This window comes from Lygodium microphyllum, chromosome 30 (assembly GCF_053477565.2).
Source record: "Lygodium microphyllum isolate KBCC chromosome 30, Lygodium_microphyllum_v1.1.10, whole genome shotgun sequence".
NCBI lineage: Eukaryota > Viridiplantae > Streptophyta > Polypodiopsida > Schizaeales > Lygodiaceae > Lygodium > Lygodium microphyllum.
The window spans coordinates 100,698,418-100,722,999 of record NC_141164.1 but is presented as its reverse complement, the minus strand read 5'-3'; the positions used below and the strand labels follow the sequence as shown (position 1 = coordinate 100,722,999).

The following is a 24,582-nucleotide window of genomic DNA, read 5'->3' as shown; positions in this document are numbered from 1 at the left end:
GGTGTTAGAGATCAGTGATCATAGCCTGCACAGTCGGACCAGCAGCTGCACAGTCGGACTGTGCAGTCGGACTGCCACGTGGCAGTCCGACTGTCTGCAGCCCAGTCGGCTGCATTTAATGCAGCCGACTTATTCCAGGCTGCGCCCTATTTCTGGCGCCCCAGTTCGTGGCAGTTTTCGACTATTTATAGTCGACATTTCCAGCAGTCTGGTCACTCTTCTCTGTCGCAGATTACAGACCGGTGCCGCGCAGTTTTCTGTCTCTGTTCACAGATTTCAGATAGCAGACAGTGCAGACTGCAGCAGACTTCGAGGTGGACAGCAGGTCGCATCATCGAGGTGGAGACACGCAGTCCAGCACACTGCGCCCGTGTATATCTTTGTATTCAGCATTCTTTATACAGCAGATCTTCATTGTCCACTGTCTCTTTCTCTCCCTTCTCTCTCTGCGTTCTCTCTCTCTCAGTCCTACGCTTCCGCACCGCTGCACTCTGACATGGTATCAGAGCAGTGTTTGAGGGCTGACTGAGCGCAGAATCAACCTGAAGGGGAGTTTCCATCGCGACACAAATTTGCGTTTTTTGCGTTTAAGGGCAGACAGGAGGGCTGCGCCTTGGAACAAGGCTGAAACGAGTGTGGGCGCACAGGAAAGGAGTACAGGTGGTGGATTTGCTGCTGTTTACTGCTGTTTGACGCGGAGGAAGTTTGAGTTTTCAACCTAAAAGTGCAGGTTTTGCTTTTTCATCGCCTCCGGCGGGTGAAGAAGCTTCGGGACACGGAAGAGCCTTAGCAGGCTGAGTTTACCCAGTCAGAGGGGGCTGCTTTTGCGTTTGAGAAGGCATTGCAGGTGAAGATGTCTACAGAGATGGACTTGGAGTTCCAGGCGATTATGGACCAGAAGGTGCCTGTCTTACCGGCTCTTCCTACAGATCAAAAGCTCGACGGCGACAACTACCGCATTTGGCGCGTTATGATGTTGGCCATCCTTGAGTCCTATGATTTGGCGGAGTTGGTACAGGAGGATATTGACCGGCCTTCGGTAAGAGATGAGTCCAAACTCTCTTCCGATGCTCGTGCGGAGTTGGCCAGGGCCCAGTCTCATTGGGACAAACTGAATGCCAGGATTCGATCCTTTCTCTTTCTATCATGCACTACAGCCGTGATCGCTCACATCGAGCACTTGACGGTGGCTCGTGAGATATGGCTGGAGCTTGATCAAATGTACAATCGGATGACCTTGATGAAGAGGGTTTCTTTGGAGGTACAGATGCGGACCTTGTCCGTCAATAAGTCTTCTTCGCTAAGGGAACACATTAACAAGCTAAGGCAGCTACAGATGCAGGTTCAGAATGCGGGGAAGCCGATTTCCTCCGAAGACATAGCGATCACACTATTGTCCCAGTTGCCGCCACGATTCGGTACATTTTACTCTGCCCTTATTGCTTCGGGGCGAGAGTCTACTCTTCGCTGGGAAGAGTTGGTTCCTATGGTCTTGGACCAAGAGGAACAGTTAAAGGGACAGAATGCTTCCAAGTCGGAGGCGTTGACAGGTCAAGCCTCTCAGAAGAAGGGAAAGGACCAAAAGAAGAAGAAGGGGGATAACAAGTCCAAGAAGGACAAGGAGAAGGACAAGGACAAAGACTCCACATGTCATATTTGTGGAAAGACTGGCCATTGGAAGAAGGATTGCCCTGACAAAGACTCGAAGGACACCAAGAAAAAGGAAACCAAGGATTCTGGAGCAGTGGCTGCACCCTCATCAGCTGCATTTCTACATCTAGTTGTCATTGAGGACGCTTCACCGAATGCTTCTGATGCTGCGATGACGGCTCCCCAAGCTCGAGAGTGGATTGTTGATAGTGGTGCCTCACGGCACATGACTCCTTCATCAGATGGTGTTGCCCAACTGCGACCTTCGCGTGGGCAGGTTCTCATTGGAGACAGCTCTTCAGTTTCTGTTGCAGGTCGGGGTAAGATGCAGCTTATTCCGGATGGACGAGGTGACACCCATACCTCAGAGGTTTTGCATGTACCAGGATTAGGGTACCATCTCCTTTCAGTCCATAAGATTTGCTCCCTTGGTCTTTTGGTGGAGTTTGATAGTTCTACAGCGCGAGTCCTTGATCGTGAATCGAGGAAGGTTCTATCATCTGGATATGAGGAGAACGGCATTTACAAACTGAAGTCTTCCACTGCCCTCTCTACTCTTCTTCTTACCTCACAGTCACAGTCTGAGTTATGGCATGCTCGGTTTGGTCACCTGAACTATGACTATCTTCGGAGGGCGTCACGTGGACAGCTTGTTCGAGGGTTGCCGGATATAGTGGTGAGCCAGCAGCCATGTGTCTCCTGCATACGGGGGAAGCAGCATAGGGATGCCATTCCCCACACAGCTTCGCGGCGGTCTACTTCACTGATGGAGCTAGTATCTACGGATCTATGTGGCCCTATGAGGAATGAGTCCCTGCGTGGGAGCTCGTACTTCATGCTGATCGTGGATGACTACAGCAGGATGACATGGGCCTACTTTTTGGCACTAAAGTCAGAAGCTTTCTCGCACTTCAAGGATTGGCTTCTCTTTGAGGAGAACCGATCAGGCCGGAAGTTGAAGACCTTGAGATCCGACAAGGGAGGTGAATTTGTGTCTAATGAATTTGCTCGGTTTTGTGCAGATAGAGGAATTCACCAGGAGTTTGCCAATACCAATACTCCTCAAGAAAATGGTATTCTAGAACGGAAGAACCGCAGTGTGATCGAGATGGCGCGCACCATGATGGAGCACCGACAGACCCCTCAGGTTCTGTGGGCCGAGGCTGTGGCTACTGCAGTCCACATTCTTAATCGATCCCCTACTTCGGCCGTGGAAGGGATGACTCCATTTGAGGCTTATTTTGGGACGAAGCCAGATGTTTCTTACTTTCGAGTCTTTGGGTGTGATGCCTATGTTCACATTCCCAAGGCTCACCGTGATAAATTTGAAGCGGCTTCCCACAAACAGGTATTTGTTGGCTACAGCTCCCAGTCCCAAGGCTACCGACTGTATGATCCCGTCAAGCGGGATGTGTACACTAGCCGTGATGTCCGGTTTGTAGAGGTTCCGGCTTCTTCAACGGGTGAGGAGCATCCCGTTCTTGGAGATCCAGGGGAGAGTTGGGCTCCTTCTATAGTTCCACTGGAGCCCGTGCCTTTTGATTATGATTCTGTTTCTGACACAGAGTCTACTGTTCCACCGGACCCTTCTGAGGAGTTACCACCGGTGGATATTCCAGAGTCTTCTGCTGATGGAGAACGACAAGGGGAGGTTCGGCCTCCTCCTCGCTAGGCCCGTGACACACTCCATGATTCAGGGATCGAGGGGGTTCCTGAGGAGTGGGGACTGCAGGATGGTCCGCGGCGGTCACGGAGGCACCAGGCACATTCTTCGGAGCTTGTTTGCTCCAATTATTGTTTGATGTCCCGTGTTATGCAGGACCGAGAGCCCACCTCCGTAAAGGAGGCTTTACAGTCCACCCCATGGAAGAAAGCTATGGAAGCTGAGTTGGAGGCTATTGAGAGGAATGGCACTTGGTCACTTGTGCCACGCCCCCCGAAGAAGAAGGTGATTGGAGTCAAGTGGGTCTTCAAGACCAAATATCTCAGTGATAGTACTTTGGATAAGCACAAGGCTCGCCTTGTTGCTAAGGGTTTTGCCCAGCGCCCAGGGATTGACTGTCATGACACCTTTGCCCCCACAGCTCGTATGGTAACCATTAGAGCTGTTCTTGCTTTGGCTGGCCATAGGAGATGGCCTGTTTATCAGTTGGATGTGAAGTCGGCCTTCCTGAATGGTGATTTGAAGGAGGAGATCTATATTGAGCAGCCTCCTGGCTTTGGTTCTTCAGATGGGAAAGTCTACAGGTTGAAGAAGGCCTTGTATAGCCTCAAGCAGACTCCGCGTGCATGGAATGAGAAGATTGATTCGTTCCTCCAGTCTCAGTTGGGATATCGGCGGTCCAAGGCCGATCCACAGCTGTATGTTCACACTTCCGAGGATGGTTGTGTGCTGTTTGTATTATATGTTGATGATTTGATTGTCACAGGTGATGATGCACAGCAGGTCCAGGAGACAAAGTCAGCTTTACATCGGACGTTCAAGATGACGGATTTGGGGCTACTCCATTTCTTTTTAGGCCATGAGATTTATCAGTCTCAGAGGGGGATCTTTCTCTCCCAACAGAGATATGTACAGGAGCTCTTGGTGTCTTTTGAGATGGAAGATTGTCGGGCCCTCTCTACTCCTATGGATCCGAACTGGAAGGCCACTTCCCATTCAGCTTCTCCTTTGGCGGATGCGTCCCGCTATCGACAGTTGATTGGGTCTTTGATTTGGCTTCTCAACACGAGGGTTGATCTATGTTTTGCTGTTGGGCTCTTGGCAGGATTCATGAGTGAACCTAAGACGGTGCATTGACAGGCTGCTCAGAGGATACTTCGGTATCTGAGGGGGACGTCTAATTTAGGGATTCATTACCCCGCAGGGACAGATGGGTCAGATCTTGTACTTGCAGGTTGGAGCGACTCGGATTGGGCCGGTGACGTGGACCACAGGCGGTCTACAACAGGTTACTGCTTTACTTTGGGTGCAGGTGTTATTTCATGGAGTAGCAAGAAGCAGCCCACGGTAGCCCTTTCGTCTACTGAGGCGGAGTATCGGGCCGCGTCTTCCACCACATGCGAGGTTGTGTGGCTTCGGAGATTGTTGGATGAGCTTGGGTGCCCCCAGACTCGTCCTACATTGCTGCGATGTGACAATGAGAGTTGCATTGCCTTGGCAAGGAACCCTGTCTTTCATGCTCGGACGAAGCACATTGAGATTCAGTACCACTTCATCCGAGAAAAGCTTCTGGATGAGACCATCACTGTGGAGTATTGCAAGACGGAGGACAATCTTGCGGATTTGTTTACGAAGGCGCTTCCTCAAGCTCTACTTCGGCAACATTCCAGATCCCTCAGGCTTCTGCCCTGTCCAGGCTCTGAGAGGGGGTGTTAGAGATCAGTGATCATAGCCTGCACAGTCGGACTGTGCAGTCGGACTGCCACGTGGCAGTCCGACTGTCTGCAGCCCAGTCGGCTGCATTTAATGCAGCCGACTTATTCCAGGCTGCGCCCTATTTCTGGTGCCCCAGTTCGTGGCAGTTTTCGACTATTTATAGTCGACATTTCCAGCAGTCTGGTCACTCTTCTCTGTCGCAGATTACAGACCGGTGCCGCGCAGTTTTCTGTCTCTGTTCACAGATTTCAGACAGCAGACAGTGCAGACTGCAGCAGACTTCGAGGTGGACAGCAGGTCGCATCGTCGAGGTGGAGACACGCAGTCCAGCACACTGCGCCCGTGTATATCTTTGTATTCAGCATTCTTTATACAGCAGATCTTCATTGTCCACTGTCTCTTTCTCTCCCTTCTCTCTCTGCGTTCTCTCTCTCTCAGTCCTACGCTTCCGCACCGCTGCACTCTGACAATAGGTAGCATGCATCACTAACATATGCTTCAAAGCATGTACCAATGGGTCATGCATAGACCTTAGGTATAGCCTCTGTCACAAAGCATGCCAGTGTAGACCAATGTCAAGTAAGTGGCAACCAATACGGAGCTCAAACAAGGCTCAAAATACATTTTGGAACCATACAAGACATTTGCCAACCTCCATTTGAATCCAAATAGTCATAACAAGCATCCAGGAAGCACCCGAGACCAATAGACATAACATAACCCGAGTTAAATAGCTTCAACCTGCTCTATTACAACAGTAAATTCACTGTCAAACTGAGCATAAACAGGGCCAAAATCAGCACCAAATCAATGGCACATCATATGCATAGCTTGCCATAACATCCTGGCATGATTCGGGTACCAAATGGCATCAATAGCTAGAACCAAGCAAGCATCAACATTAAATGCTAATGTAGCACTATTTGGGGCTGCCTGTGGACTGTTATGACAGTCCTGGACTGAAATATATCAGACCCAAATGTCAATGCCAAGCTCAAACCTTCAATGCCATGGTTGAAGCATGCTCCTATGCCTCAAATGAAACCTTAGTAGAGTGCCAATGGCCTAAAGAGGTGCTGGAGATGAAGGCCACATTTTTTATAAGCTAAGAAAATGGGGCAACCTACTGAAATCACGTTTTTTAATATTGCTGAGGGAACTGGGCACTACTTGATGGTTAGGGAGCTTTTATGGCTCCCAAAGAAGCTCCCCAAGAGACCTTAATAGGCATAGAAGAGAGAGAGCTCAATTCCAAACCTTCATGGGTTAAGCCATGGCTGCCTTGTTCTTCAAACCATGTGGACTGAAATAAAGAGTGGAATGAGAGATCCAGTACTTGTAGATGAATGCCCTGAGGTTGCCCAAGAAGGCCCAATGCTTGCCCGAGAAGGATGAGACCGACTAGAAGCTCGAAAGGTGTCGCTATGGCTGCCAAGAGTGAAGACAAGTGTAGGCATTCGAATGGATGCTAAAGGAGTGCCCAACCATGTTCAAGACGTCGAAGAGCCAAGCTCTGATACCAGTTGAAAGATGAGAAGGATCAAGCAAGAGAGCACGGAGGTGAGAGCTATGGCAAATGGAGCAAGAGCAAGAAAGAGAGAGACTCCAAATGTGGGAACTCCAACAGTCACAGTGTGTGACTGGCCTTCCCTTTATTCAAATGTCACTAAAAGAATAAAGAATGAAGTGCCAGTGATAGGCGCCCGCCACTTGCAGTGTGCAGGTGCAAGTGCAGGTACTGTCAATGTAGTAATACACGGGCAGCTAGGTGGAGGTGCCTTTACCCCCATCATGTATTTGTATTCATATGTTAGGGTGTTTCTTTACATGGTATGAGAGCTAGAATCTCTCTAAAGAACCCTAGGCCTTTGATCTAAAAGCCCTTTGCAAGAAGCAAGAACAACAAGAGGGCAAGATGACTTCGAATACGACATCACTACTTCATTCTCCCGAGCCAAATCCATCAAGAAACGAGCAGGAGTGGGCCTCATACTTGCTCTCCAACATCCAACATAGCCAAAGAGACATCAAACTACCATGGAGTCCAAAGATTAACAAGATTTCTAGAGCCGAGTACAACCTCATTCTCATGTATCCGACTCAACAACAAATTGAAGGCAAATTTGAGTTTTTCCCTTTGGATTTGGTGCATTGGTCTAATGATTTTGCAGGAGGGACGAAAGCTTCACAAAGGACTAGCCATCCTAACGTGAAAACTAGCGTGGTGCACAAATCCTTCATTTCTTTATCACTTTCATCTCCATCTCTACCTCTTTCATCTATGCTTTTACATATTCACCTTCATTTACTCCTATGTAAAGTACGCAATACTACTTCATCTTTTGATTCTACTTCCTCTTTTCAGCAAGACATAGGTGATTCTCATGAAGAAAGAACTATGCAATCACAATATTGATTCATAAGTCCAGACTTTTATTCATGAACACTATGAAAGATGATGAGTACAAAAGATTAATTCAAAAAGATGTAAATTCTCTCCATTCTTTTCCTTCAATTTTTTATTCTCAAAGTCATTTTGAAGTAGGTGAACCATCTTCATTTTCATTCAATACATTTAATGGGTAAAAGGAACCAAAATCATTTCCAACAACTATATCAACCAATCCATTTAATCTCCCATCCTCTATTTCTGTTGCACCTTCCTTTCCATCTCAATTAAGAGCACCTCTTATATCTTCACACATCACGTGGAGGGCTCCTTTACACTTAGGCACAACCTTCAGGACCTCGTCGTTTTCTCCATTGGGTGGTGTATCCATGATGGAGGCTCATCCTCCCATCCATATACTTTCAGATTTTCACGGCCTGAGAATACCACCCAGCCATTATCGAGTGTGGACCAATTCAGATTTTCACAACCTGGGAATACCACCCAGCCATTATCAAGTGTGGACCAATTGGTTCCACAATTTGACACTGTGGCATTACCTAATGTGCCTTCTAGTTATTTTGCCATGCCCCAATCAACATTTGGACAAGGCTTACGAGTCCCAATGTCTCCATCTCCACCAATACCCTATGGAAACATTCTCTTGCAGTGCCTCTGCATCAATCAATATCCATTGGACACTTCTAGCCTATTTCTGCCTATGCACCTCCTCCTCCTACAATCTTCTTATCCACCTCCACCACATCTTTCTTATTCATTTTATTCCACCTATCAGACATCTCACGGTTCATCTTTCTCATCAGCTAAATATGCCTTTACTGATAAAGACTCGTTTTAACAAGTAAAACTTCACTACTTGATCCAATCTGATGAGACATATTCTTAACTCCTAGAACCTATGGGATATTGTGCAAGGGTTGAAAGCCCAATCTGATTCTGTTCTTGTTCCATATGAGGTTGTCTGCTCATGAAAGGCTAGGAATACCTTTGCTATTGTTGAGCTGATATAGGGCTTATTGTTTAAGTTTCATTCTCAACTTCAGCATTTTGATTTGACATCAAAGTGTTGGGCACACTTGACTAACCACTATGCAGCTCACGATAGGATCCATCGCATAAATCTTTACCATGAGTTTCAAAACTTTAAAATCACAAACCATGAAACCAGCCTTCCTTCCATGGATGGGTGGTAATTCCCTAATTACAACTTAGTTATGGCAATAACTTTTATTACAAAACTAAGAAATGCAAATTAACTTACAATCTTAGACAATGGACAACTTGTTGGCCCCAAAAATGATGCCCCCTTTAGTATTTCTTCAACTTAATTGAAAAAAAAGTTAATGTATAATGAGGCTCTCCTAATCCCTTTCGGTATTCCAACTCCCCTTGCTGTCCAAATGACCAGCAAGTCTTCAATCTGATTTGCCCCTTGATTCGAACAGTCAATTGGTCTTCATCCGCTTTGATGGCATACATTAATTGACCCTTGGACAAGCATTAATCAATTAATTAATGCCTAGTCCCTAGTGTCACCACTGACACTTAATGGCCAATTAATGGTCCTAGGGGCAAACTGACACAAAAATTCACCTAGAATCTAACAAGTGTAACTTGTTACAACTTTTGCCTTTGACACCCATCTTTTTCACAAGGTCCTTCAATCTTCAACTGTGAGAAAGTAGCTTGCACCTCACATGTGCAACACATGTGCATCTTTTAATTGTACATTTGATTAATCCTTTAATCAAATGTCAATTAAATATAAGCAAAGTATCAAATTTTCACGTCCTCGTGATAGCAACATATCCCATCTATCAACATAGAGATCCTTAACCTTCTGCAATTTATCCATACCCTCAATGCCCTATATCTTTTCAATCATACAATCTATTAGCTCATACACAAGCCCCATTATTGTGTCTTCCCTATCTACAAGTTTAATATAGATGCACATATCTTCAAAATAATCCTTGCATCCTACCAAAAAGTGAACCCTAAAATGATACTAGCCACTTGCATTGCTTTATTCGTGCGGCAAACTCTCCTCTTGGTCCAATCTTCACTCACAACCATACATCGCAAGCTATTATAGCATCTTTCATCTAGTAAGTTTGCCGACATGATAAACATGTAAGCAAACCTTTTTTGAGCTAGCTTTACTAGCTCCTTTGTGCTGAATTTGCAATATAAAGCCAAGGCTATATGTTTCCAAGTTATGAAAGTGACAACTTTTGTAGCATCAATCAATACAGGAGCAACCCAAGATAATTGAGCAATATCCTCAAAAAGAAGATCCAAGCAATGACAAGCACACCTAGTATAGAAAATATTAGGCCATTGTGCCTCTATCAATTGTCCAACTCGCACACAATTTGCTGCATTATCCAGACACTTGCATTATATTTTCTGGCCCAACATCCAAGATTACACCATGTATTAATAATGGATCTATGACGAGTGTCGGACCATCCATCACATTAAACACTACATCCATATTTCTTCCACTTATCTCAAATGTTAAGCAACTCTCTATCAATGCATTTGACTTCATCATTAAGTTGCTTTATGCAAAGCATGTGATGAGAGGGGGGCTTGTAGCTTGGCCCAACTTTCCCTATTGCTTTCAACATGTCTAAAAAATATAGACTCCTGACTTTTCAATGAGGAATATCTCCACCATAAAAAAACCTGCGAAGAGCAACATTAGCATTGTGCCTTGCTTGCATATTCTAAGATTTTTCCAAAGCTCCCTACGATCTGCCCACTTTTTGCTTCTTGGAGCTTGATGGCTGAACACTATATGAAGCGAAACCACTTGCACCAGAAGTTGAAACATTAGGGACATTTGCACCTGCAATGCTTGCCTCCCGCTTTCCTCCCCATGTGAACCCTCTTCCAAATCAGCCACAAACTCATCAATAGATACAAAAGGATCAACAAATCTTTGCTTCTAAATCCAATCGTCAACATGTCTCCTTCACATGTGAAGGTGGCTGTGAGCATTTATCTACACCAAAACCTTTAAGCCCAAGAAAGTGGGCTCTTATGCAAGATGGGCCTCCATGCCAGGTATGCTGGCACCACTTGCATTTGCAAGTAAATTGCCCCCTTCCACATTGCTTGATAGTTGTTGCAAATTTCCACTCTGCTTTTTTCTTTCTTGCCATTTGTGTCAGCTTGATGCATAAGAATGAGAATGAAGCTTCATCAGATGAAGATATAATAACCAATAAATCTTGCTGAAATGTCAATTTCAATCATAAAATCTGAAATTTCAAAGATTTTTAAGCCAATACCAAAGGGCAAACGAGCTCAATGGCTATCTCAACTTGTTAATGTCTAAAAATTCAGATATGTTGAACTTCTAACAAGAAATTGCAAAGATTCTCAACCCAATATTAAAGGGCAAAAGCATTCAACGGCTGTCTCAGCGTATTAATGTCCGAAATTTCTGAATATTTCAGATATTTCAGACTTTGAACAAGACATTTCAGAGATTGAAAGACCACTACTAAAGGGCAAAAGAGTATTTCTGAATAATTTGAGAGTTTACTAGCTGTTAATGACTGAAATTTCAGACCTTTACTCAAGAAATTTGCAGGCTGCAGTAATCAGCCACTCAAGTCTTAGACGAGAGAGAGAGAGAGAGAGAGAGAGAGAGAGAGAGAGAGAGAGAGAGATTCAATCTGAAATTTCAGACAAGCAAAAGTAGTTACAAGCTATGGCACATGTGAAAGTGAGAGAGAGGGAAAAACCAGGAAGAAAAAGCATTTTGTTTAACTTTGAAGCAGTCTTGTCAAGGCTGAAGGCTGAGCAGACCATGTGCGCAGTCCACGAAGCTATTTCTCCACGATCTGGGGTAGAGAGAAGGTAGACACCAATGAGGCAACACCTTTCTGGCTGAAATCACAATGTTTTTTTGTGCTTCCTACCAGGTGATAGCCTTTTGGCTGAAATCGTCACGTTTTTAACTTTCATCTACCCTTTTTTTTCCCCCCAAAAGTTGGTCACATCTATCTGAAATAGCATTTCCTACTCCTCATATCATATATTTTTCAAACAATTGCAAACAGAATCATGTGTCTAATAAAAACTATGGACATTGTCATGAAGACATGTATTTTTGAAAGCTCACTTAACATGTGGATTAATTTTTAATCACATAGTCAAGTAAATGTTGCACATGTGAGATGTAACTCGGGTTAGAGTAAATTTACGAGCCCAAGACCCAAGGAAATCACGGGATGTCAAAGGCAAAAGTTGTTATAAGTTATGTTGCATAGATACTTGGTGGTATATGGTGCCAATTGTTGGCCTAGGTCATTCATTTGGCCATAAGTATCACTTGGTGACACTAGGGCAGTGACACTAGGAAAGTGGTGTTTAATAGTACCTAACGCCAATCTGATGGTCAAAGATGGCACAAAGACACTCAGGAATAGAAGTTGCCTAGCCAATTTAATTATTGGCTAATCAAATTATTTTTCAAGGCACCAAAATAATTATTAGATTAATTTTTAGTATTTAAAGATTGAATTTAATATTTAATTATGGATAATACTAGAAAAAACACTTGGGAAGGCTGCCACTTGTCAAAAATGCTCGTGCAAGACTGAAAAACGTCTTTAGAGGCTGGAGAGACATTTTTAGTGTATTCAATCTACAAGAGAGAGGAAGGAGATACTACTAGTCTGATTTGCAGCCATTGGAGGACCTTCTAAGGTAGCCATGGACAGGAGAAGACCAATCAACAGCAGGTAACAACATCTACAGGCTGTTGAGACAGGGCAGCAACAGTAAATGACAAATTTTCTTCAATTATTCGTAAAGAAAGTCTGAATTTTCTCTCTCCTCGGCATTCTCTCTCATCTCCCAGCCTTTCTACAGCCTTGCTCCAAAGATTGCAACATTGAGATCACCAGAGGCTCAAAAATTTCAGATTTCTCTGTTGTAAACTCTAATCTACAACAAAAATTAGGGTTTAGCAACAGCCTTAAGAAACGTGCCAAAAATTGAAAGCTGCAAGACTTGGATTCAACAAGGCTGAAGCTCTTTTTAGCCTATTCAAGTGGAGGGACCAGCAAATAATTGAATTTGGGGCATTTTCCATCTCCATCAAAGCGAGTGAAGGCCAATTGATTGCCCAGATCAATGGGCAAATCAGATTAAAGACTTGCCAGTCATTTTGGACAACAAGAGGAGCTGGAATACCGAAAGGGATTGGGAGAATCCCATTGTACATCAACTTGTTCAATTAAGTTAAATAAATACCAAAAGGGGTGCCAGGTTTGGGGCCAACAGGGTGTCCAATGTCCAAGATTATATGGTAAAGTGTACTTTTCAGTTTTGTGGATTTGTTAATTGCTATAAATAGTGCTTAATCAGGTTATTTACCATCCTATCCAAGGAGGAAGGCTGGTTACCGACATCACACTTAACGGGATCATATAAACGGTAACCTTGGGACTGCAAGTTGTAGCCCACAACTCACAGAATCATATATGTTTGATAAAACTATGGACATCACGCTTAACAGAATCATATAAACGATAACCCTGGGACTGCAAGTTGTAGCCACAAGCACCTGTCTTCGAGAAGTTACTTCAAATTTATCATACTTTGTCTTCGGGATATAAACATAGATGTTACACCCAAAAACCCTGAAATAAGAAACATCAAGCTTAGACCCAAAATACACCTCATAGAGTGTCATATCAACGACACCCGAAGTGGGGGACCGATTAAGGATGTAGACTATAGTAGTCACAACCTAGCCCAAAGACACTAAGGTGTCTATCTATGCTCCATCATGGTGTGAGCCATCTCAATCACACTTCAGTTCTTCTGCTCTAATATGCCATTCTCTTGAGGGGTGTTTGTGTTTGCAAACTCTTGGTGGATACCACGATTTGCACAAAACTTAGTAAGCTCATTAGAAACAAATTCTCTATCCTTATCTAATCGTAATGTCTTCCATTTTCAGCCTGATCAGCTCTCCTCAAGAGCAACCAATCCTTGAAGTGCAAGAACGCCTCCAACTTCAATTGCAAAAAATAAGCCCATTTCATCCTACTAAAATCATCCACAATCAACATGTAATACAAGCTCCCCTTAAGGGACTCCGTGTTGAGATATCGAGCTCCACTCGTAATACGCCAGGGTGACCGTTGTATATTTATGTCACCGACTTGTCAGTTGCAGATGCGGTTGGTACACCGCCCCTGAATAATAGCTACATGATAGCTATCCTTATCTACTCTAGTTCGTGGCTCAGTTAGTATGCCACCTTAGTTAGTTGAGTTTGGTTTGAGACCCATATAGAGGGTTCTTCTATTTCTTTGTACTTGAGTTCTTTTGGCTTACACAACTAGGAAGAGGAAAACTGTTTTCAGCCTCCACCCTTGTGTGTCTTCCCCCATTGTGCAAGCAAGAAAGCTTCAAGCGAGACTCCTTCCTTCTCTCCCACAATCTTGACATGGTATCAGAGCCTTGTTCGTGGTAAGGAGCTCAAGAAAGCAAGCCAAGCTCGCGGTGTTCTGGTAAGAGGAGCAGTGTTGCTTTCATTTTCTGTTTTGGGAGCAGATCTCTGCAGGTAGCACAGCCGGAAAGTGCAGGAGTATTGTCTCAGGTTGAGACGCCCTTCGCGGTGAAGCAAGAGGGCAGTATATGCTGCGGGAGATCGGGCTTTAGCCCTCGGCAACCTTGTTTTTTTTATTTGAGGCCATTTCGGGGCCTGTTTTGGAGGCGGAAGTTCTCTGCACGCACTCAGAAAAAGGCCCAGTTTTATGCTGTGCAGCCACTGTTCTACAGGTCGGTGAAAAGTTACTGTAGAAATTGCATCGTATGCTTGTGCGCAGAGACATTGGGAGTTACAGAATCATCCCTGTTGCCTGTTGATGCAAAATCGTCACTAGGAAGTGACTGTGTGGTCAAATACCACTTTCGCCAGTTTTGCAGATTTTCCCTTGTGAGGGTGAAGCTGTGTTTTTTGTAGTGACAGAATTTTTTGCAGTGTTCTGTAATGGCATCTGATTCTCTTTCACAGATTGTCACTGAAAAGCTTGACAAGAACAACTTCCAAGCATGGAAGTTTAGAATGACGAATTTCCTTATGGGAAAATGATATTGGGAATTTGTTGCAGGAAATGAAGAAGAACCAGTTCTTCCTAATGTTCCCAATCAACAGCAAATGCAAGCATTTAAAACATGGCATGAGAGAGCCAGAAAAGTTATGTACTGGCTGTCTATTAGCATTTCAGACTCTATGATTGTGCATATTCAGGATGCAAGTACGCCAAAGGAGGCATGGGATACTTTGTCAAAAATGTATAGCACAAATACGCAAGCCAGGAAAATGCAGCTCAAGCAAGAGTTGCATAATGTGCAAAGAGAAAATATGAGCATCAATGACTACCACATGAAAGTGAAGAAGATTGCAGATGCACTTGCTTCCATCGGGTCGCCAGTGGAAGATGATGATTTAGTTTCTGTGACCTTGAATGGTTTAGGAAAGGATTATGCACAGTTTCGGACATCCATTTCAGTTCGTGAAAGATTTCCTGATTTTGAGGAGCTGATTGCTCTTCTAATTTCTGAGGAGCAAAGAAATGGTGGTGCATCTTCTTCAGGAGGAACTTCAAAAGAAGATGTCTTCTACTCAAATGCTGGAAGGGGTAGAGGCAGAGGTAGAGGAGGCAGATTTGGAGGCCGTGGCAGAAATCAGAATATGCAGCAAACTCAAGAAAACCAGTCCTATGGAGGAGGACGTGGTAACTCTAGAGGCAGGGGGAGCCAAAGAGGTCGTGGTGGATGGCAAAGAGGTCAAAATGCAAACAGTAATGTTGAATGCTACTACTGTGGTAAAATGGATCATATGGCTAAAGACTGCTATAAAAAGCAGAATGACATCATGAATGGAAAACTGCAACAAGGAAATTATGCATCTTCTAGCAGACAGGGTGATGACAGAAATGAGCATTTGTTCATGGTGCAGCACATGAACAATTCTGTGACAAGTGCAGAAGAAAGCAATGATGTATGGTATGTTGACTCAGGTGCATCAAACCACATGACAGGTCATGCAGAATGGATGGAGGATGCAAGGAAAATGGAAAAACCAGGATTTGTGGAGACTGGTGATGATACTGCACATCCTATTGTGCAGATTGGAAAAATTTCCTTGTCTATGCAGGATGGGAAAAAGAAATACCTGTCCGATGTATTTCATGTCCCGAATATCACCAAGAATCTGGTTTCTGTCGGTCAAATGGTTGAGCACGGCTTGCAGGTCAGATTTAATCCTCATGGATGCTTTGTTGAGGATATGAAAAATAAAGGTCGCTTGATAGCAAAAGGAAAGAAGAAGGGCAGAATGTTTACATTAGATGCAGACATGTCTGAATTGAGTGCAGCAATGTTTACACATGGGACCGGTGTAGTTGCAGATATTGATATATGGCATAAACGCATTGGTCATGTTAATGTACAGCGACTTAAATCAATGCAGGCCCAAAATATTGTTGCAGGATTGCCAAAATTCAAGGTTGCAGAAATGCATAAGGTATGTGAAGCCTGTCAATTTGGAAAACAAGCAAGGAGACCATTTCCTAGACATGTTCAAGAGAGTAAGAAGCCATTGGAATTAATCCACTCTGATGTGTGGACAACTAAAGCTGCATCTCTTGAAAGCTGTCATTATTTTGTCAGTTTTATTGATGACTATAGCAGAAAAGTTTGGGTGTATTTTATGAAAAAGAAAAGTGAAGTTTTTGGGCATTTCAAAACTCTTAAAGCGATGGTTGAAAAAGAAACAGGCCTGCAGATAAAATGCCTAAGGTCAGATGGAGGGGGAGAGTACCTCTCAAATGAGTTTGCAAGGTTCCTACAGGAGCATGGCATAAAGCAGCAATATTCATGCAGTCATATCCCACAACAAAATGGAATTGCAGAAAGGAAAAATAGGCATATTGGAGAGGTATCTCGTGCCATGCTCAATGAAAAAGACTTACCAGATTTTTATTGCGCTGAAGCAGTTGCTACAGCAGTCTACATAATGAACAGGACTCCCACTGCAGCAATACATGGAATGACTCCAGAGGAGAGGTATACTGGTAGGAAACCAGATATTTCTCATTTGAAAATTTTTTGTTGCATTGCCTATGTACATGTGCCAAATGAGTTGAGATCCAAGTTGGATCCAAAAGCTGAGAAGTGCATCTTTATTGGTTACTCTCTGAAGACTGCAGCAGACGTGTGGAGAAAGCTCGCGTCTCTCTATCAACAGAAGACGTTTGCCCACCGGATATCTCTCGAAAAGAAGTTGTGGATGCTCGCTATTGATGATAGTCCTTCTATGAAGGATCACATCAACAGATTACAAGATATAAGGGATGAGCTTGCATCTCTCGGTCGGACAATATCTTCTGAAGACATGGCTATGATTCTTTTGACTCAGCTGCCATCGCCTCGGTTTGATGTCTTCTACACCAGCCTTCTTACATCGAGAACCCGTGAGAAGCTTCTATGGGAGGAGCTATCCCCCCTTGTCTTGGAGCATGACAAGCGACTCAGAGAGGTCAGTGCTAGTGGATCTGACTCCACTAGAGCCTTTGTTGCAGGTTCGGGAGGATAGAAGAAGAAGAAGATGAAGTCAAAGGCTAAGAAGAAGGACAGTTCTTCAGGCTCTGATTCAGATTCAGAGAGACCGAAGTGCCCACACTATGGAAAAGGGACACATCCCGAGGAGAAATGCTGGAAGAAGTACCCTCACCTTCGTCCGGGAGTGAAGCGTGGATCTACATCGGAGCCTTCTTCTACCTCTACACCAGCTATTATCCATGAGTCAGTGTTCCTTCATATCCATGCTTTGGAGGAGGATCCTTCTTCCGTGGCTGCAGTGTCTTCTGCACAGCCTCGGTTAGTGGACAGTGGTGCTTCGAGTCATATGACTCCCGAGGTGATTTGTTACAAGATCTCCGTCCATCAGAGGGTTCAGTCACTGTTGGTGACATTTTATCGGTGCCTATTAGTGGTGTTGGCACATTGCCTTTGTTTACTGACCGACCTTCGAGCTCCTTTTCACAGGCCCTACATGTTCCGGATTTTGGCCTTCCCCTCCTCTCAGTTTATGGCCTTACGAGGCTTGGCACATGAGTGATCTTCACCGAGCATGCCGTTGTTATTGAGGATTCTTTTACAGGAGTTGTCTTATCTACAGGTTGGCAGGAGAGAGGGCTTTACAGGCTCCATTCCCCTTCTTTGATGCAGGGTCCTCCGAGGCAGTCTATTGCTACACCCCTTCCCGCTTGTGCACCTTCGATTCCACAGGTTTCTTCCCATCCCCCACCTTCTCCTCCGGTGGTTCCCTCATACCCCCTATCCCTTTCAGAGGGGCACGATCTTGGTGATGTGGCTGTGGATTCATTCCCTAGCCCCTAGTGTTTTAGAGGGGGATTCCCAAGATCGTGAGGAGCTCCTTCATCGGCAATCTTCATCGACGGACTACATCGACCTTGGCATTCCTCTTGCCACCCTAGGATCTGTTTCTCCCTCGGCCTTCAGCCACATCCAGGATCTGAGAGGAGGTGTTAGCAGTCATGTTTGTCATGCCTTGTCATCTCCTGCCTATGAGCCTCAGTCTGAGTTAGACGAGGACTTTAGGAGCTCTGACTTGTCTATCACTTGTTTTGACGGAGGAGGTAGCTCATTCTAGAGCACTCAGTTTATTGCATTTCAATGCATTTTCTCCTCCAGTCGGGATTTTATGTGCATTTCCCGGGGAAGTTTCTGCATTCTTCAGTCTGCCTCACCTACCGAGCATTGTCCACCTTTTCTGGGATTTTTTTGAGCATTCCTGGCATTTTTACCAACATTAAATGCCGGTTGGACATATTTATGGCCTCAAATTTCAGGTCGGCCAGTTTTTGGGTTTTTTGGCTATTTATAGCCATTTTCCACTTAGCAATCAGTTGTATTATCATCTTCCCTCCTTCTTTGGCAGGTGCACACTCCGACTCCGTCATCTTCCTCCATCTTCGGTGCTGCCGTCATCATCAGCCTGATCTGGTGCCCTCACTGACGCTTCGGGCTGCGTGCAGGGACTGATCAGTCCACAGTTTTGTATTCAGCATTCATTGCAGTCAGTGCAGATTTTCTTCCTTCATTTTCTATTGTCTCTCTCTCCTCCTCTGTGTTCATGTTCTTCCGTTGCGCACTCTCACAGTAGACTGCTCAGGATACAAATCTTATGTACTAAAAGCAAATGGTAACCCAAGCTTGGCACATAAAGCACCTCTGAAGTTGAGCACCACCTTGCCCATTTAGAATAAGTTGCATATTACCCCTCCCTTGAATAGCGATAGAAGAGCTATTGCTGATGAGAATCTCTCCATGCGAAGGTTGCAAATCTACAACACCTGTTGCAGAAGGAGTCATATGCCAAGAGGCACCACTGTCAACAATCCACTCCGGAGGGTGTGGGGCCGTCAATGCAACATCAAAAGCCCTATGGATCAATGCCTCAATCACCTCCAAGTGGAGAAAGGCAGCTCATGAGGGAGCAGCCACCACTCCCAAATCCTTAGAAGACTTCTCTTCTTCTCCTTGTCTTTCTTCTCCTTGAAGGGGCAATCCTTCTTCCACTGACTTGTCTAGCCACAAACATGATAAGTGGAGAAAGGCGGCTCATGAGGCAGCCACCACTCCCGAATCCTTAGAAGACTTCTCTTCTTCTCCTTGTCTTTCTTCTCCTTGAAGGGGCAATCCTTCTTCCAGTGACCTGTCTTGCCACAAACATGACAAGTGGGATCCTTCTCTTTGTCCTTCTTCAATTTGTCCTTCTTTTGATCCTTCCCCTTCTTCTAAGAGGATTGACATGTCAATGCCTCCAATTTGGAAGCATTTTGTCCCTTCAATTGCCCCTCCTGGTCCAAAACCATAGAAACCAACTCTTCCCAACAAAGAGTCTCTGTCCGTCCTTAAGCAATCAAGGCGGAGTAAAATACACTGAATCGGGGCGGTAACTGAGAAAAAAGAGTTATCGCCATGTCCTCCAAGGTAATCATCTTCCCTGCATTTTGGACCTACACCTGTAATTGCCGAAGCTTATTAACATGTGCCCGCTTAGAAGAAGACTTATTAGGACTCAAAGTCCTCATCTGAACCTCCAAGGACACCTGCTTCATCACAGTCATCCAATTGTACATCTAATCAAGCTCCAGCCATATGTCCTCAACCATAGTCAAGTGCTTGATATGAGCAATGATGGCTAGAGTGCAGTAGAGAAAGAGGAAAGAATGGATGCGGACATTCAATTTGTCCCACTACGCCTGTACCTTCATCAACTTGGCTTTCTCGTCTGAAGAAAGCTTGGAGGGATCATAAGTTGTAGAACATCTATAACCTCGATCACAAGCTCCGCCAAATCATAAGACTCCAAGCTAGCAAGCATCATTACACGCCAGATGCGGTATTTCTCCCATCAAGTTTTTGATTTGAAGGAAGAGCCAGTGACACAGGGACCTCACGGTCCATAATAGCCTTAAACTCCGTGTCAATTCTGGTCAACATTGTAAATAGAATGACCTGCACAAAAACAAAGGCAGTCCCCCTCAAACTCCATGCATGGTGTTGGTGCCTACTAGGGCTTCTTCCGCTTGTCTTCACTGAAAACGAAGCCTTTCCTCCTTCATGATAGCAAGGACCTGCAAAAAACAGCAACTTTGCTCCTTCTCCGTGCACAACTTGTTCACCACAGCCTCCAAAGACTGAAAACTCAAACTTTTGTCATGAATAATCCTCCTGATCAAATCTACCCACGATCAATCAGCCCTTCTACGCTGCTCTGATACCATGTTAGAGTGCCGAAATGCAGAAGCGTATGGACAAGACTAAAAGAAAATGAACAAAGAGAAAGGGAGAGAGAAAAGAGACAAGAATGCAGAAATCTGCAGTCAATAAATGCTGAAATGAAGAGGGCAGATATACAAGGGCTGTAGACCTACCTCCTCAAGCCGAATTGCTCCCACCAGCACCTGAAAAACAAGTGTGTGGGGCAGGCTGCCAAGTGGGCCTAAATAGGAGAAAAGAATGCAATAAAATAATGCAGTTGACCGGCAAAAATTGGCCAACCTGATCAAAAAACTGCCAACTACAATATAAATGAATAAAATAATCAGCAACTAGTCCTCCAACGGCGACATGGCACCATCGCTTGCCTAATAAACTCCCCGTACATTGTGTTTGCTGAAAATGCCCACTGATTGACAAGAATGAAGAATAATGCCCTCTGAGAGTACCTCCGAGACAATTGACTGCACCAATGGTAACCTGAGAAATGCTAGTCCGGGGGATGCATAATCTCCAACATCAAGATCCATTGAAGTACAACACTCTCCCACCTCATTACCTCTACCTTGGTCCTCAGAATACAATATTCATTCACTGCGTAGTGTGTTTGTTGCATGAGCATTGTATTATATAAATTCATTCATTGCGTTTATTGTCTTTGAGTTACCCTAACCCTAACTGTGTTCTATTGAATTTGTGCTTTGTCGTATATTGTATTTGTGTTTTTGTGTTAGGGTATTTTTTACACCTGCTGCATTTTGGGATCCATTTAGAGTACAACACTTTCTTCATCTCATCTCTCTATCCCAATCCTTTTAGAGACACAAGAGTTCGAGGTTTTCTACTCACTTTGCAAAGTGTGTTTACTACATTAAGCATCGTATAGTTCATTATTCATCCTTCATTATTCATTTTCTCTAAGTTACTCTTCACCTTTGAGTTCTATTGTTATCACTCTATGCTTTGACTAAGATAAGATTTGTGTTTATATTCTATGTTCAAGTATTTCTTTGCATCAAGGACCAAAAGGTATGGAATAGACATGCTAGTGACAAGGAAGAGTGGCTCGGAGAAAAGGGAAAGAAGTCATTGCATGATGAAAAAGCCCTATGAAAATAGAAAACCCTAAAAGATCTCCTCATGACCTTGGGAATCTACCTTTGAAACTTAAGAAGGCCCAAGGAATCCAAAGCACATCACCAATGTTAGCATCCCCCTTTAGGAACCATGAATGGGGGGAGTAGGAAATGGTATCAAAGGGGTAGCTTCATAGGAATAGGTGAGGCAAATAGCAGGCCAAGGAGTACTCTACACGAAAGGAGTAGAAACATAGAAATATAGCCATTAAAGCTTGTGCTCCCAATAACCTATCCAAAGGAAGGCCCCTAAGGTAGCAACCTTGAAAAAGATAGATACAAAACTCAAATGTGGATGGTCAAGGAGTAATGGCATGCCCACCACACAAATAAACATGGATTAAATATCACCTATTGTGACAGAGTGCTTGTGATGATAGAGATCCTAAAGTCAATCACACCCAAATGTCATATCACTAGATGTGCCGCTTTCCATGAGTCAAGACTTCCCAAAAAGTGAGCAAGCTGAGGGAGAATCCTCCACTTGATGAATATGAAGGAAAATAAACTATCAATAATAGCAAAGTAGATATGGATGAAGAGGTTCCGTAAACCCCACATTTGACATCCAATCAACATCTCATACACTGAAAGAAGATAAGAAAAAAGATGCACTGTCCTCCTCAATTGAGAGAATAATATCGCCTTATGGCCGAGAGGACTGAGACGACACCATAGGCTCCAAACAAGGCAGGTAGAGAAGTGGACTGGAGGCTGAAAATTCAAATGCAGCTGACTGGATGATGTGGAGTGCTTGCGACAGCAGGAAGGACCATCGGACAGGCTGATATAGGTGACGGGCTGCCAGCAAGGGGCGGGGCACCTCCAGGACATAGGCAACAACTCCAAGAAGCAGTGGTGGCAGTAGCTGATAATGAGGGAATGATTATTGGAATGATAATTGCAGCAGACTGTGGGAATAGTGGTGATGAGTGATGTGCACATCGAGTCCCTTTTAAGCATGTTGGAGCCATAACAAGTCAAGTGTCATACAAACAGTGTAGAGTGTCAGACAAAGGTAAAATTGCCTTTTGGAGGCTGTTTAATAAACTTGAACAATGCTAGAAAAATATGATCATTTAATAGGTAAATTTAGGTACCTCAACACCCCCTTAGAGCTTGTTCACATTGAGCTATGCAGATCCATGTGCATGCCTTCATTGTGCAAGGCTCTTTCTATGATGGTAATCATGGATGGTTACTCAAGGGTGTGTAACAAAAGACCCTTGCCTGCTTTCCACTATCCTATGGCTGTGAACAACACCCATTTATCCTTATCTCCATTCATAGTCACTGGATTGAGATCAAAATGGTTGACATTCTAACATAAATCTCTTGGTCCCCTGTATACATTTGATCTTCACTTTTTACAAGTTTAGTTCAGATTACCCAAGACTTTAAAAAGTAGATGAAGGAAGGGGGTTGGGTTTAGGCCATGAGCCCAATACAATATACCACAGCACTCAAGTAGAAGTCCATTTTCAGCCACAGTTATTGTTGCTTGCCCATTGGTAGCCTGTTTTCCACTTGGTTCATGCCATTAATCACTGCATTTTGACTACCCCCAAGCTACCAAGATCTAACCTCATCATACAGATGCCTACCTAGAAGGCCTGCAAATTAGCCTTTGACACTTCACCACGGGTTCACTGCATTGTTGGCACCTGCATTCAAGTTTGATTGGGTTTCTTTTGCACAAGTTCTCACCAAAAATCACTGCCACCTTGCTGCCCCTGCTAGTGTTTTGCAGCGAGGTAGATGTAGCATCAATCCGCTAAAATCAGTTTAGAACTCAACTCCCAAGGTGAAATTTTTTAAAAAGACACTGAGATCGGATCATGCATGTAGAGAGCAAATGTCCATGAGAGCTCAGCACACCAATGCATCAACTATGGGAGAAAGCTTAAACGGTCATATGGAGAGTCGTAAAGCATGCCATGCCACTACAATAATGCACAATGGCAAACTGCTAGAAGCACTTATGGAAAGACAGCAAATCAGAATTTGGATGAGTGCTAGACCAGGCTAATCATATGAGCGTAAATTTTGTCCCTTGCACCATAACCTCAACGAATAACTCTATGTAGAAGGCCCGTGCTTGCTTTCCACTATCCTGTGGCTATAAACAACCCCCCATTAATGCTCATCTCCATTGCAATTAGTGAAAAGATCCTTAAGATTTGGAAAGTGTCATGTAAAGTAAGGTATCCATGCACTATCAATCAACGGATACAAAGTCACACTCCAAAGGCAATTACAAACGTGAAAGCTATGAAAGCATTGCAAAAGGCTAAGTCCGGTACAAATAACGGGAACTGGACCAGGGAAATACAGATATCAGCCATGTCAAACGTGGAGAGTCCAGCATCGGAGTAGCGAAGCATGGCGTCGACAGCAAGTTGAGGATCCATCTTGCCCCAACCGCCGCTGGTCTGCCACATGCCGTTTATAACCCTGCATATCTCCAGCTTATCATTGCCACTCTGGACAATGGCGGTGTGCGAGTCCTGTGTTTGAAGCTGGCAAGACGTGGCCCCACTGCATCTTCGTCGAGGCTTTCCCAGGAGAAGAGGCTTGCTGAGGAAAAGAAGGCGGCCATTGCAGCTTCTCCGTGCTGCTTTTGCGTGGAAAATTCGTGTGTCTGGACATGCACGACAAGGGAACGGTGTCGCAGCCATAGCTGTAGAAGCAGACTAGTTAGTAAGGAGGTGATGAAACGGCTTTTCATATAAACCTTCCAATCTCCAGCCTTTTAATATAAACCTTTCAATCTCCGAACCGCCAAGGAAAGTGATGGAGATAGATATGTATAAACATTTTTTTATAAGTGTATTTTGATATATCTACAGTACTTTATTATTTTGGCTATAGGTTTGGGATGCATCAAAATGCCAAAGAGCTCCCCAACTTGGAAAGATTGCCAAAGTTAAGGACGGCTTGAATTTTCCAATCATCACCAATTTGAATTTTCCAATGATTGGAAAAGTGATGGGTATGTCCCCCCCCCCCCTCTCTCTCTCTCTCGGTTTTCCTTGGCACCATCTCTCTCTCCTTGTTTGCTACGCCCACCGATCAAATCCTCCGTTTATAGGGTGTCATTCTTGCCAACTCCGCATCTCACCAATGCTTGTAGTGGTCTAATCCCTACCATACCTTCC

The 24,582-nt window shown here is 44.3% G+C and overlaps 1 pseudogene across 1 annotated transcript in view; it reads right to left on the bottom strand.

The window, feature by feature from the left end:
• The window catches only part of LOC148010180 (flagellar radial spoke protein 5-like), a 67,083-nt pseudogene extending 43,054 nt beyond the window's left edge, over positions 1-24,029 (bottom strand). Inside the window, exon 1 of the transcript XR_015689768.1 lies at positions 23,757-24,029. The product of XR_015689768.1 is annotated as a flagellar radial spoke protein 5-like (transcript). The remainder of the gene's footprint in view (positions 1-23,756) is intronic.
• Positions 24,030-24,582: the final 553 nt, after the last annotated feature.